Here is a 15231-nt window from a genome sequence, read left to right on the forward strand (position 1 = left end):
TTTCATGATTTTACAGCTTTGTATAACACTGATCAGTGCATGTATGTTTTAGGATAGAGTAGGCAGCTCGGGCATCTGCATATAATTTTCACAATGACTAATGACATGGGATTAATTCTTTGCTGACTTTGCTTTTCTTAGTATTTTAATTCCAGTTCTATTTTGTTGATTTCAGTTTTGTTTACTTTCTTTGTTAGTTAACTTAGATATTAAATTGCTCATATCATTGTCGGTTACCTCCGAAATCCATAGCTAGACTACTGGCGAGGGATCGAATTATGAATGTGTGATTTGATTTTAGTTTTACTTTTCTGCAATTAGATATTAAATTGCTCATATCATTGTCGGTTACCTCCGAAAGCCATAGCTAGACTACTAGCGAGGGATCAAATTATGAATGTATAATTTGATTTTAGTTTTACTTTTCTGCAATTAGATATTAAATTGCTCATATCATTGTCGGTTACCTCCGAAAGCCATAGCTAGACTACTGGCGAGGGATCGAATTATGAATGTGTAATTTGATTTTAGTTTTACTTTTCTGCAATTAGATATTAAATTGCTCATATCATTGTCGGTTACCTCCGAAAGCCATAGCTAGACTACTGGCGAGGGATCAAATTATGAATGTGTAATTTTATTTTAGTTTTACTTGTCTACAATTAGATATTAAATTGCTCATATCATTGTCGGTTACCTCCGAAAGCCATAGCTAGACTACTGGCGAGGGACCGAATTATGAATGTGTAATTTGATTTTAGTTTAACTTTTCTGCAATTAGATATCAGATTGTTCATGTCATTGATGATTATCTCCGAAAGCCATAGCTAGACTAACTAGCGAGGAATCAGATTATGAATGTTGTGATTTGATTTTAGTTTTACTTTCCTTGCAATTTTTAATTTCTTTGAGTGTAGTAGCTTAAATCATTTTTCTTTATTTAGACAATAGCAGAGATGATAGTTTCATGATCAGTAGAACATTATTTACTTTTTTTAAATAGCAGCACATTATTTACTTTTTTTAAATAGCAGCACATTATTTACTTGTTTTAAATAACAACACATTATTTACTTGTTTTGAATAGCGGCGCATTTTCATTCTTGTTCAAGTATTACTTTCATCACTAGTATGTTCTAAGACCTTCTGAAGTGTTAAGTTTTGGGAACCATTATAGAGGACACAATCTCCTTAAAATCTGTAACCATGCTTGCCTTCTAGAGACTCGGGAATAGGAATTTCATTCACATTAGGAGATAAATGAAAATAAAAACCCCCAAAACAAAATAAAAATTGAAAATGACATAAATATAAGAAAGAGGCTATCTTGCACATATAGTGCGCCACAGTTCATTAGTTTACGACTCCCGGATTGATAATTAATGTATCAATTTAGCACACACTAAATTGACCAAACAAAGACATAACCTACAGTAGACCTCTGATCATCAGGGTCACCAATCTAATCGGAATCAATAAAACCAGCCAATAGATGAGATGCTTCTGCACTATAATGAATCCCAAACTAAACTTTACCTCGAACATAACAAAGTATTCTTTTCGCTGCTTTCCAATGACTTTGATGTGGGTTTTGCATAAATCGAGCAATAAGGCCAACAACAAAGGAAAGGTTAGGACGAGTATGGGTTAGATACAAAAGTTTTCCTACAAATTGATCATATAAGGTAGCATCAACTTTAGGGGAAGTACAAGTGACTGAAAGTTTGGCTCCAGACTGAAAGGGAGAAGGGGCTGGGTTACAGTCTTCCATGTGAAAGTGGCGTAGAAGATCACATGCATACTTGGACTGGGAAAGGGAAATACCTTCCTTGGATTGCGAGACTTGAAGACCAAGAAAATAATGCAAGTGTCCTAAGTGTGTCATTTCAAACTTCTTTTTAAGGTTGGAATTCACATGGTTTATAAGGTTGGGATCACTACCAGAAAGGATAAGATCATGAACATAAAGAACAATAATGATAAGATACTTACCCACTTTTTTGGTGTAGATAGTATTGTCAGATTGACACCTAGAAAAGCCAGTCTCTAAAAGAAAGCTATCCATTTTGGCATACCAAGCCCGAGGGGCTTGCTTGAGACCATAAAGGGATTTCTTACGCCGACATACAAGGCTGGACTTTGTTTGTATAAAGCCAGTAGGTTGTTCCATATAGATTTCTTCATGCAAGTCCCCATGCAAGAAGGCAGATTTAATATCCATCTGATGGACTTCCCATTTGAAAGAGGCAGCAAGGGAAAGAACAGGGCGGATAAAGTTCATTTGTTAACAGGGGAGAAGGTTTTAGTATAGTCAATGCCTTCAACTTGTGAAAAACCCTTTGCAACAAGACGAGCTTTATGTTTATCAAATTTTTCATCTGGTCCATACTTGGTTTTGTAAACCCATTTGCATCTAACAAGTTTTCATCCCTTTGGAAGAGGAACAAGATCCCATGTATCATTTGCCAATAATGAACGACATTCTTCATTCATAGTTGCATCCCAATCTGGATGGGCTGAAGCTTCTGTAAAAGTGTCAGGATCATAATTCGCTGAAGCTCGAGCAAGTAAAGAAGAGGCTCTATCGAACTGAGAATGTGTACGTCGTTGATCTGTAGGATCACCTGTTGCATCCCGAGTAGCACAAACCCATTTTGGAAGCTGAGGAGTTGAAGGAGGATCCTGAGAAGGTGGGGGAGGATTGTCATCCTTGCTGTCATCATCCGAAGAAGAAATATTTTCAGAAGTAGAAGAGATAGAGAGAGGTGGCACATCCGCTGAACTAGGCTTGTAGGCCAATATATTTTTAGCGAACTTTACATCTCTTCTAATGATAACATTTTTGGAATTAAGTGGAATAAGTCTATATCCTTTGACATCTTTAGAATATCCAACAAAAATACATTTTTCACTCTTAGGTTCTAAAGCTTTATGTTTCTCATCTGGAATATGTGCCCCTGCTTCACTTTCAAAAACACGAAAGTGACTTACATCTGGTTTAATTGAGCTCCATGCTTCTTCTAGAGTGATATTCTCTAAAACCTTAGTAGGAGTGCGATTTACTATGTAATTTGCACAGTTAATTGCTTCTGCCCAAAAATTTAGACAAATTCCTTTAGAATGAAGCATACAATTAGCCATTTCCTTTAAGGTGTGATTCTTCCTCTGAGCTACACCATTTTGTTGTGGAGTATATGGAACAATATGTTGCATTTGAATTCCATTCTTAGCGCAAAAGTTGATGAATTTGTTGTTAACATATTCTCTGCCATTATTAAATCTTAGCTTAAGAATTTGTTGTCCAGATTGTTTTTCAACAAAGGCTAAGAACATGTTAAATACTTCACTCTTGGGTTTTAAGAAGTATACCCAAGTGCGTCTAGAGAAATCATCAATGAAATTTAAGAAATACTTGTAGCCAGAGAATGAAACAACTGAAAGTGGACCACATAAATCACTATGCACAAGCTGTAAATGGGTTGAGGTGTGCCAAGAGACACGTTTTTCAAAACCATCCCGATGATATTTTCCGAGTAAACATCCGGAACAAACACCATCTCTACAAGATATCATAGGAAGACTTGACACCATATTTTCTTTACATAGATTTTGAAGGGAATGATAGTTTAAGTGACCAAATCGCTCATTCCAAAGTTTGCTCACTTCATCATTATGAGCAATAAATACCGATGGAAGAGTTGATGACCCAAAGTTGTTAAACTTATACAACCTTGTAGAATCATCAGCAATACCAGTAGCTAAAATCTGTCTAGGATCTCTTAAGTGCTTAATTACAACATCACGAGGTGAGAATTCAACGATTTTACCTTCACCTGAATGAGTTATCTGACATACAGATAGAAGGTTGCAGGATTAGGTTGGAACACATAATACATTATTAAATTGACCATTATCTAGATGAATAGTTCCAGTCCCTACAACACTAAGAGATCTATCATCACCAACATATATATTTTTGGTGTTACAATCATTTAAAGAAGAAAACATGGCTTTGTTTTTGGCCATGTGATAAGAAGCTCTAGAATCAATGACCCACTCATGAGAATGAGAAGAAGAAGATACTTTTAGTGCATAACCAGACCGAGATGATTGACAACCACATGCATAAAGTGCACTTCCTGGAGATGAAGTTGAAGTTGAAGAGTGATCCAAATGGATGTTATGCTTCTTCATTGTTGCTTCCAAGGCTTCCATCTTCTTAAAGCATTTGGATTCTAAGTGGCCATCTCGATTACAAAAGTTGCAATTTCTATCAGTCTTATTCCCTTTGTTTTTATTTGCCTTATTGTTTTGTTGAATTGATTTTTCGTTTTGAGACTGAAATTGCTTAGGACCCTTGTTTGGTTTAAGACCATTCTTTTTAGGATTTTGCTTCTTAGGATTCTTTGAATTTGGTTGCTGATGGGTGGCTAAGGCTTTTCTAGAAGAGTTTATAAGATTAAGAAGACCAAGGTGTAAGATTTTTTCTTGCTCTCTTATTAGAGAATCACAAAAGGCATCAAAAGAGGGGGACTTGTAGTCTTGTCCTTGAGAAATAAATACTTCTCTAGTAGAACGGAAGGTGGAAACAAACACAGAGTAGGTTGGTTCCAACTTAGTAAGAATGGAATAGATAAGTATACCATCTTCTTTCTTAACCTTAACACCTTCCAAGAAAAGTCTAAGGGTCTTGAACTTGAACAAAAAATCTTCAATGGAAGAAAAATTATTGGGGTCCAACATAAACAACTCATTTTCGAGTTGATGGACTCTATTTTCATTTTTAATTCCAAAAACTTTGGTGAATTGTTTCATTGCTTCATTAGGGGTATCAATTTTTGTGATATGGAATCTAAGGTCTGGAGAAATAGACATCCCTATCAACCAACGTGCTTTATCTTGCCTATTTTCCCATTTGGTTGCCTTATCTTCATCTTTAGGTCTAGTTTATTGGCATAAGGCTATTCTGTAAAGAATTTTACTTCTAAGTAAATCAACAATGTAGGACCACTATTGGAAGTAGTTGGTGCTATCAAGAATAATTTGGCATGGACTTTCCATTTTAACAGAAATTGAAGCTGTAAATGTTGAAACTAAGTGTTCCAATGGAAAGATCTCGAAAAATTAGGCCAACTAAGAAAACGGCTTCCGGATGAAGAAGTTATGGCTTTTTGAAGAAAAGTTGTTGAAAATGCCAACAAAGTGTGTGAATGTGCGGAAGTGAATGATAATGCTATATTGAAAAGAAATCCCCCCCCCCCCTCTTCCGGCCCCCTTACAAACTTAATATAATTAGCTCGCTTTAAAAAAGATTTTATGTGACCCACTTTTATGAATAAGTGAAAGTCACTTTTACAATGGTACTTTATGAGCTACTCACTAAATTGTAACTTAAATAAAATATAAAGAGACTTCAAAATTATAAGTGACTCACTTTTTATAATGGGTGAGAACACTTTTACATAAAGTAACTTTAAAACATAAGTTACATGTGCTTTTTGAAAAAAGTAACTAAACAAAAGGAAAGACTTGAACCCAAGACCTCTATTCTCATAAAGTACCTTTGGACCAAGTGAGCTAGCTTAAAAGGTTAGTAATTTTTGGGAAAGAGGAAGGGTTTTATTTTTTAGTCTCTGAAGCTTTGGGGTGCGAAGCTTTTTTTGCCTACAAAACATAAAACCACACAACCGAACACAGACATGCAAAAAAAACCTTGTGGCTTGAAGTTAGCTTTCACCGAAAACTAAATATTTTCCTTAAAGTTTCTGATTTTCCGAGATCACACTAAGGCGCAGTGGAAAAAAACATACGCATGAGAAAAATCCTTCCTTTCTGTTTCTGATTTGCCCAGATTGCACAAAGTCACGGGGAAAAAAGCATACACAGAAATGAAAGGTATAGATCCAGTTATAAAAAATAGAGAGCTAAATAAACTAAAATAAACAGAGAGCTAAATAAACTGAAATAAATAGAGAGATGAATAACTAAAACTGAAAATAAAGATTGTATACCTTCAGTTAAAAATGATGTATCTAGGGCTACCGAAAACCTTTTCAACTTGATGGAACATTTTTGCATTTGAAATCTCTTTCTTTTGAACAAGATTGATTAGAAAGTTTTGAGTTAATATCATATTCAGATGTGATTCACAAGGAAATTCTTACCTTAATTCTCCAGTCACATTTCTCTTTGGTAATCAAGTTCTCCAGTCACATTTCTCTTTGATAATCAAGAAATCTCTTACGCATAGATTTTGAGCTACTTGATTGTTCAAATCCCTCTAACAAAATTAGTTCTGGAAATTTATGCATGTTGATGATGAGACATTTATTTCTGACCAATTGTCATGTCACTCTCTCATCATTCATTTATAAACTAGAATGAAAATAAGAGGATAAAGAACCAAGAATAGATGTCACCCCTTTGCAAATTTAACAATTATTTGGTAAAGAAATTGAGAAAAAATCCTTCTCGTGTAATCAATATTCTCATTTAAACTAATCTTCTTTTGTTCTAATTTTAATAAGTGAAGATGTAATTCTTTGAAGTTACATTCATGGACCTCTCTATTAATTATCTCTTCAAAATTTTCTTAAACCTTATCATCTTCAAAATTTCTACGATTTTCCTCATGCTCTCTAACTACTTCTGAATTAAATCTTGGTTTAGACAAATCTTTTGAATTCCAATGTATTAGAAAAACATGGGGAAAATACTATTTTGTTAGCAAAATAAGCTATTTAAGATATACATAATATTAAACCTTTTTATCTTGTTTAGGAGAAGGTAGAGTTTATTTTGGTAAAAAGAATGATGATAAAATATCTCCTCGATCAAAGCAATTTGAGGGTACAACTAATAATGATTTAGGAAAATATATGTTTTTTGAAGAGGTATTTGGTACAAAAAAGTCATCTTACCTTGATTTCTAATAGCCATTACTATTTATGTCCTGATATCTTTATGCTTCTCATGTGCAGATAATTATACCAAGTATTTTGATAAGGAATTAAATATTAGTGATTTACAAATGTGAAAGATGAAGTGAAACAATGACATTCTTAAGAAATGTATATCAAGTTGAAAATAAAACATAATCGAGATTCTTTCAGGGAAATTTACTTTAGCTTTTCATCTCCCCAAATTTTCACCGCCTTGCTCATGATTACATTCATCAAATATTTCTATTTAGGTCCTTATCTATTAAGAAATATAAGGACTTAGTTATGAAATGTTTAGTTAGATCAATTTTTATGATTATGAAGCAAGCGTCATTGTAAGAAAATATTGATTGAACTAGACTAATGAAATTTTTAACATTGATATCATAAATTTACATTTAGTTTCAAATTTATTTGTAGGATAGATTAAATTTTTATATTAGATGCATTTGTATTTTTCCATTTTTAATAAAAGCCATGAATATTTCAACATCCAATCTATTAGTGAATGAACTTTTATCTATCTCAATCTTAATTTAAAGAAGACAAAGTAGTTAAAGGATTTAATTTGTCCAAACTTTCAATTCAATTTATCCCTTATAATCCAATTTCCCCTTTCTATTTTGAGTTTGATAGGTTGCAATATTTGTCTTCACATTTTCTTTATTGGGATTTTTTTATTTTCATGGTTTAAATTTTAGACTGTCTTTCATTAAATAAATTTCGTAATTTTGTTTTATTTTCACTTCCAAGTTTTCTTTTCATTTTAATTAGTCATTTAAATTAATAAATTGTTTTATACATTATTTTCGATTAGGTTATTCATTGGATTAAGTTTCTTAATTCTCATTTGTAAATATTTTACACTTCATTTTTATTTGCTTTGTATTTTTCTTTGATTTTGGTGTAATTTCTTCTTCATTTGTTAACAAACTCGAAAGTATGTCTTGCATTTAAAAAATGGGATTTCTTATTTAATTTACAACAAAAACAAGCAGCTTTTTAGTTATGGAGTAAATTCTTTCTTATCCAATATTAATATAGTGTTCCTTCAAAAAGAAAATGTTTATCTAACATCGTTACAAAGAAGACCATTAATTTCATAATATTAAAACTAACATAAGTAATAATCGCAAATGGGAAGGAATAGTAGACTTAGTTTTTATTCATCAACATTTTTAGTCAATCAAAGAAACTCTCTACATACCCCACTTCTATCACTTGGCTATGTATGATAAATTTCAAAATTAATCATAAATTATAAAGTGAAAAAAAAAGTTTTAAATTAAAAGAGGAGCAAATAAACCCGTCGGGGCTATGAACGCTTGCTCGCAGCAGGTCGATGTTTGTAATTCAACTAAATGGGATATTTGCTCTCACAGAATCAAAAGCAATGAAAATTTTAAAAGAGATGTGAGCAAATATTTGGTTTCAATAAAGACTTAGGCCTTTGTTTGATTTCATAACTGATCAAAATCTTTGTGTCAGTATAACTAATGAACTCTATCTTAATGCTCTTTTGACCTGTTATGATAAGTAATGAGTATCACTGAATGACTAACTAATCATTTTTAGATATTAAGAATTGTACCCTTTTTATGAAACCAGCTCACAAAAAGATAAAAAAAGATAGATCAACGCCTTAGAATTTAGCCTCTTCGAGGGGGCAACCTCCTTTACAGTACACAAATGAATGATTCCTTGATGATTCAAATGACAAAACCTCCTTTTTATATATAGGAGTCTAAGGAGTCACAATATAACCCAGCAGACCTAACAATAATAATATAAAGGCACAAAAATAACAATAGAGGGATTCTATGGGGCATAGTAATAACAATATGGGGACAATAGGGCACAACAATATTAATAAGGGATACAACTACAATAGTAATGGGGTAATCTCTAGTATTATAGGGACCTAACATGCCCCTCTCCTTCAAAAAAGTGTTGTCCTCAACGCTTGAGTAGTTTTGGATGCTTCTGTATAAAATTCTCATCCTCCCATGTGGAATCTTTAGCGGATAAGTTCTTCCACTTGATGAGATATTCCGAAATTGATCGATTTCATAACTGTCGAGTTCTTATTTCTATGACTACTTCCGGTTCCAATATAGTTTTTCCTTCCTCCTCAAGTTCTGGCAATATTTCTTGAACTGGGAGCTTGTTGCCTATAACCTTCTTTAAACATGAAACATGGAAAACTGGGTGCACTCGAGAAGCTGCAGGAAGCTCCAATTTGTATGCCATAGTACCAATTTTTTGCAACACCTTGTACGAACCATAATACTTTGGTGATAATTTATTATCCTTCTTAGCTTGCTTGAGGGACATTTGTTTATATGGTTGTAGTTGTAGGAATACCCAATCACCTACATGAAAACTTCTTTCGTTGTGATGTTGATCTACCTGTTGTTTCATCCTATTCTGCGCCAACACGAGGTTATCCTTTAAGAGTTGGAGGACTTGTTGTTGATGCTCGATGTGATGTTCCATTGCTTGAACCTTAGAATTTTCTTTTAAATATGATGTGATGGATGGTGGCCGATATCCATAAAGTGCCATAAATGGGGTCATTTGTGTTGTTGTATGGAAGGAAGTGTTATACCACCATTTAGCCAGAGGCAACCATTTGACCCATTGTGTCTGTTTATCATATACAAAGCAACAAAGATATCCTTCCAGACATTTGTTTACTATCTCAGTTTGCCCATCAGATTGAGAATGATAAGATGAGCTATGAGCTAATTGAGTACTGAGGCAAGAAAGTAATTCTGTCCAAAAATTTCCAGTGAAAATGGGATTTCTGTCACTTACAATAATGTTTGGGTTTCCATGTAGCTTTTGAATTGTTTCCATAAATGCAATAGAAACTGTATTGGCTTTAAATGGATGTGATAATGCACAAAAGTGTGCATACTTGGTAAGTCTATCAACTACCACCATGATGACAGTCTTTCCCTCAGACTTGGGTAAACCTGTGATAAAATCTATTGAAACCTCCTCCCATCGTTGGCTTGGAATGGACAAAGGTTGTAATAGATGGGGGTCTTAATTGTTTCAACTTTATTTTGTTGGCAAACCAAACATTCCACCACAAACTTTTGAATATCCAATTTAAGGCCATCCAAAAAAAATTCCTTCTTAACCCTATGGTAAGTTTTTAAAAATCCCGAGTGCCCTCCTAAGGGAGAAGTGTGTAATTCCATAAGAATCTTTTGCTTGAGTTGGGAATTCTTATAGAGGTATAAGCAATCTTTGTACCATAACAAATCATTTTGCCAGCTAAATGTATCAGATGTACTGGAATTTTGTTGTAACTTTCGAATAAGTGCCCACACTTCTTCATCATTCTTCCATTCCTCCCTTGCTTCGTTTATCCAATCTGATTGGATAATAGAAATGGCGCACGACAATGCTTCCACATCCTCATCTTTTCTTAAGAGTGCATCCACCACCACATTTTGCTTCCCTTTTTTGTAGATGATTTCAAAGTTATAACCCAACATCTTTGTGACCCACTTTTGTTGCTCTTTAGAGGATAATATTTGTTCTAAAAAGTATTTAAGGCTATCATGATTCGTTTTTACCTTGAAGTGCCTTCCCATTAGGTAGGGTCGCCATTTCTTAAGTGCATGTAGTATTGCCAACATTTCCTTCTCCAAAATAGCTTTATGTAAAAACTTTCCCTTGATTGGACGACTTTCAAAAGCAATGGGTCTTTCATCTTGCATTAAAACAGCACCAATTCCATTTCCTAAAGCATCACATTCCACAATAAAGGTTTTTGTGAAGTCTGGTGTAGCTAAGACCGGTGCTTGGCACATTGCCTCTTTAAGATGTTTGAAGGTCTTTGTTGCTTCCGGAGTCCATGAAAATGCATCTTTCTTTAATAATGTTGTTAGAGGTGCCGCTATTCTCCCATAATTCTTAACAAACTTGCGATAATACCCTGTCAACCCGAGAAATCCTCGCAGATGCTTTATGGATGTGGGGATTTTCCATTCCTTAATGTCTTTAATTTTGTTAGGGTCTACCTTAACTCCTTCATGAGATACAATATGACCTAGATATTCCACCTCTTGTACTCCAAAGAAACATTTGCATCTTTTTGCATATAATTGTTTCTCCTCCAATAGTTGTAGCACCCTGTCAACATGTTCAACATGATCCTTCCAAGACTTGTTGTAGATTAGTATATCATCAAAAAATACTAACACAAATTTTCTAAGGAAGAGTTTGAAAATGGAATTCATCAAACCTTGAAATGTAGAAGGTGCATTGGTAAGGCCAAAAGGCATGACCAAAAATTCATAATGACCCTCATGAGTTCTAAATGTTGTTTTCAGAATGTCTTTAGTCTTCATTCTGATTTGATGATATCTTGAACAAAGATCTAACTTGGTGAAGTAAATTGATCCATGCAATTCATCCAGTAATTCATCAATGACAGGAATGGGAAACTTATCTTTAATAGTGAGATTTTTGAGCTCCCTATAATCCGGACACATGCACCATGATCCATCCTTCTTGTGCACCAATACTACTGGAGCAAAGAAAGAACTTTGACTAGGTTGAATTATACCAGCCTCTAGCATTTCTACAACCATACGTTCAATTTCACTCTTTTGGGCATAGGGATATCTGTACGGCCTGATGTTTGGAGGAACACTTCCTGGAATCGGATGAATAACATGATCATGATCACGAATAGGTGGGAGACCTTTGGGAGTCTCAAATACCTTGGAATGTATGTGGAGTCGTGTTTGGGAGTCCATAGATGTACATGTGAAATGCAATATTTATGAGGGGAGCCAACCAATATTGTCTCATCGAGGATGGAAAATCTTTCATCATCAACGCGCACAAAGGCAAGTCGAAAATTTCACTGATAAGTGCCAACCAAGCCAAGAAATCGATTAGTTCTATTAAGAAGTATGTTTTATTGTTTTTAAGAGAAAGTCAATCGAAGGAGGAGTCAATAAGAAGCAAGGCATCTTTGGATGGGTGTATTAAGAAATAGAAATAACAATGGAGGAGTTGTTACATGCATACAAGGATGTGTCCTGAGAGCCTAAAGGGTTACCAACCAAGAGAGAAGTGGAACACGGTATCCAACTATTGCCAAACTCCCCATTGCCAAATATTGGGTTGTACAGGGAGTCTGTTATAGAAGCAAGTGAGGTGAAGAAAAAGTTGCAGAAACTACTAGAACAGGGTGTCATTCGACCAAGTACATCATCATGTGGGTCTCCCATCATCATTGTGCCAAAGAAGGATGGGACTTGGCGGATGTGTATAGATTATAGGGCATTGAATAAAATCACACTCAAGAACATATACCCCCTACCCAAGATAGACGATTTGCTAGATCAGTTGCAATAAGCAAAGTATTTCACCAAGCTGGACTTGAATTCTGGATATCACCAGGTTCGAGTCAAAGAAGAAGATACATGGAAGTCCGCCTTCAAAACCAGACAAGGTTTGTATGAGTGGTTAGTTACGCCATTTGGCCTATGTAATGCACCAACCACATTTATGAGATTAATGACTGATATACTGCGCCCTTTTATAGATTCATTTGTTATTGTCTATCTAGATGATATACTTGTATATAGTGCTACTTGGGAGGAGCATATTTCACATTTGGCGCAAGTGCTGGAAACATTGAAGAAGCACCAATTGCTAGCAAATATCAAGAAGTGTGATTTTGCACAGTAGTCGTTGGTGTATATGGGGTATGTGATTAGTGGAGGAGAGATAAAGATAGATCATTCCAAGATGGAGGCCATCATGAAATGGTTGGTGCCTACTAATGTTTCTAAGGTCAGGAGTTCCATTGGGGCAGCACAGTACCTGAGGAAGTTCATAGTCTCATTTTCTCATATCTCTCAGATTGAGAAACGAAATCAAATTTCATAAAAAACCCATTTGATCTAACAAAAAATGCTTTCAAATGAGATATTTTCCACCTTCTAAAATGCTCCACTTGTTACTATGTGTTTCATCCATCATCGTGCTTCAAAACCTCATTCCCATGGAGTCATAACCTGCTCTAATACCACTGTAGGGGGTGACCGTTCAACAGAGCAATTCAACAGAATATAAACAAGATGAAGCTGGTATACAGAACTTACTTCTTAAAAATCTCGCAGCTTTCTGGAAATAAAAGTCTGACTCTCTAGTTCTTCTCCTCAGGGAACATGCACGAGTCTTAAACGACCTCTCTCCACGGGTCTTTACTCCAGCGCCTTACAGTTCAACCTCTTTCGGCTTTCAGAAACTATCCTCAGACGTGCAGAACTGTCCTCAGACAGACGGCCCAGTAGGCTTCGATATTAATAAAAAGTAAGAACAGAATACAAAGCTTATTACAACAGAAGTATCTCAGAGTCCATTACAACACACATGCTCTCAATCGAACGATGCCTTGAACTCATGAGAACTCATTCTTAAATAGACCTAAAAACGAATCTAAACTTAGCTAAGACATGACATAAAGTAGAAATAATTGAGGGTCCTGTCGGTATCTTTTTCCACCGATGGTGTCTACTCAATCTTTCTTTTGTACAAAAGATTCTTGTCACAACATGTGACAAACAGTGTCACATTGCTGACAAGAGATTCTTTACCAAGGTCCCATTGGACTCCTATTTTCCCATAAATCTTCTTCGGACGATCCGACAGATGGTTCGTATTCATCGATGAGTTGTTGATGGTATCTATTCATAAGTCGGTCATACTGTTTTTCGATTCTTTCATTTGGATCTTGTGCATCTGTCATTTCTTCTTTTTCTTTTGGTGACCTTGTCATACGGGGAGATGCTGCATATGACGATTCTCCCTTTATGATATTTGTTTTGATCTTGTGAAGTCCTGGCTGTTGTGGTGTATGCATCAATTCTTGTTTTTCCCACTTGTTTAAAAAAAGGAAGAGCACTTATTTCAATATCCAAGAAAGAATCTTTAAAGGCATTGCGTGTTGCAGGTGATCTTTGTACTGCCAATTCTACACCATCTAATGATTCCCATTTGAATATCTGAAACATATTGGTTGAGCTCTCGATAGCGTGTTGAATCCATAACCTGCAGTTTTCACTCAAACAATCTCTATGCTGCCATCCTAATTCAAAAATCATTGACGTGCATATCCTTTTTGATATCATCAAGCTAATAATGCGGATGACATTATTTTTCCAATTTTGAGATAAAACTGAGATGGTGATTAATGCATTTTGATTAATTGCAAATTTTAAAACTTTTGGTTGTCCTTGTAGACTATTCATTTTATTAAGAATTTGAATTTTTTCTACCAGCCTTAAATTTCCAAACTCGTGGAACCATTCAACATGCTCTTTGATTAACTCTTGATTGTTACCAGTTTCAGAATTACCAATCCTTTCATGACTGAATACTTGAGAAAAAGGATTTGGTTCTATGCTGTCTCTAATTCTTAAACTATGAAAATCCCACTGATAAGCATATGTCTTCAAATACTGTAAGGATCTTTGTATGCACTGGGATACTCTGGTAACTTGGATTTTTCTGCATTCTCCTTCTTGGATTCTCCAATCTGCAAAATTCTCAAATATTTCATACTGAGGGAAAGTATCAGTATTTGCATAATTCTCATCAATCCTTTGAAGGAAAGAGGATTCTAGTTCTTCAAATATATCTGGAATTCTTAAAGAAAGCAGATATTTTATCATTTCCTCTTTTATGGGAATTTCTTCTAGATCCAAAATCTTGGCACCTGTGAAAAGACTTAGGGCAAAATCAACACTTCCTATGATCTGATAATAGTTCAAAATTCTGAGTGTCCAGATCATTTCTTGTGTGTAGACACTAGACCATAAATCAGATAAGCTTCTGAAGAAAAGCTTAACCTTCATATTTGGTAAAGAAAAGACTTTTACCAAGTTTTCATCAAGGCCTAAAGATATGCCCAAATTCTTTGACTGCCATGCTTGGCATCTTCTGATCCACCAATTTCTCCTTAGTCTGAAACCGACCACTTTCTTGATTTCATCTGTCACAGAACTTGCATGATTTTCTAAAATTCTAAATCTATCTACAAAAGTGGCAAAACTATCATCTGCAGGGCTTTTGCCCGGAATCTCAAAAACTGAATATTTACAGGTTATGAACATTTTACTCATGTCTCTGGTTAGAACGTCTGTCAAGAAATTTGAGTTGCCTGGTATCCACTCAACTTCAAACTCAAATTGCTGAAACCAGATTTGCCAGGCCAAAATTCTGCCTTTTGCAAGTTGTCTTGAAATCTTTGCTG

The sequence above is a fragment of the Pinus tabuliformis genome, chromosome 1_1, assembly GCF_031772625.1.
Source record: "Pinus tabuliformis cultivar Carrire ecotype Pingquan chromosome 1_1, CPIR1, whole genome shotgun sequence".
NCBI classification, from domain to species: Eukaryota; Viridiplantae; Streptophyta; class Pinopsida; order Pinales; family Pinaceae; genus Pinus; species Pinus tabuliformis.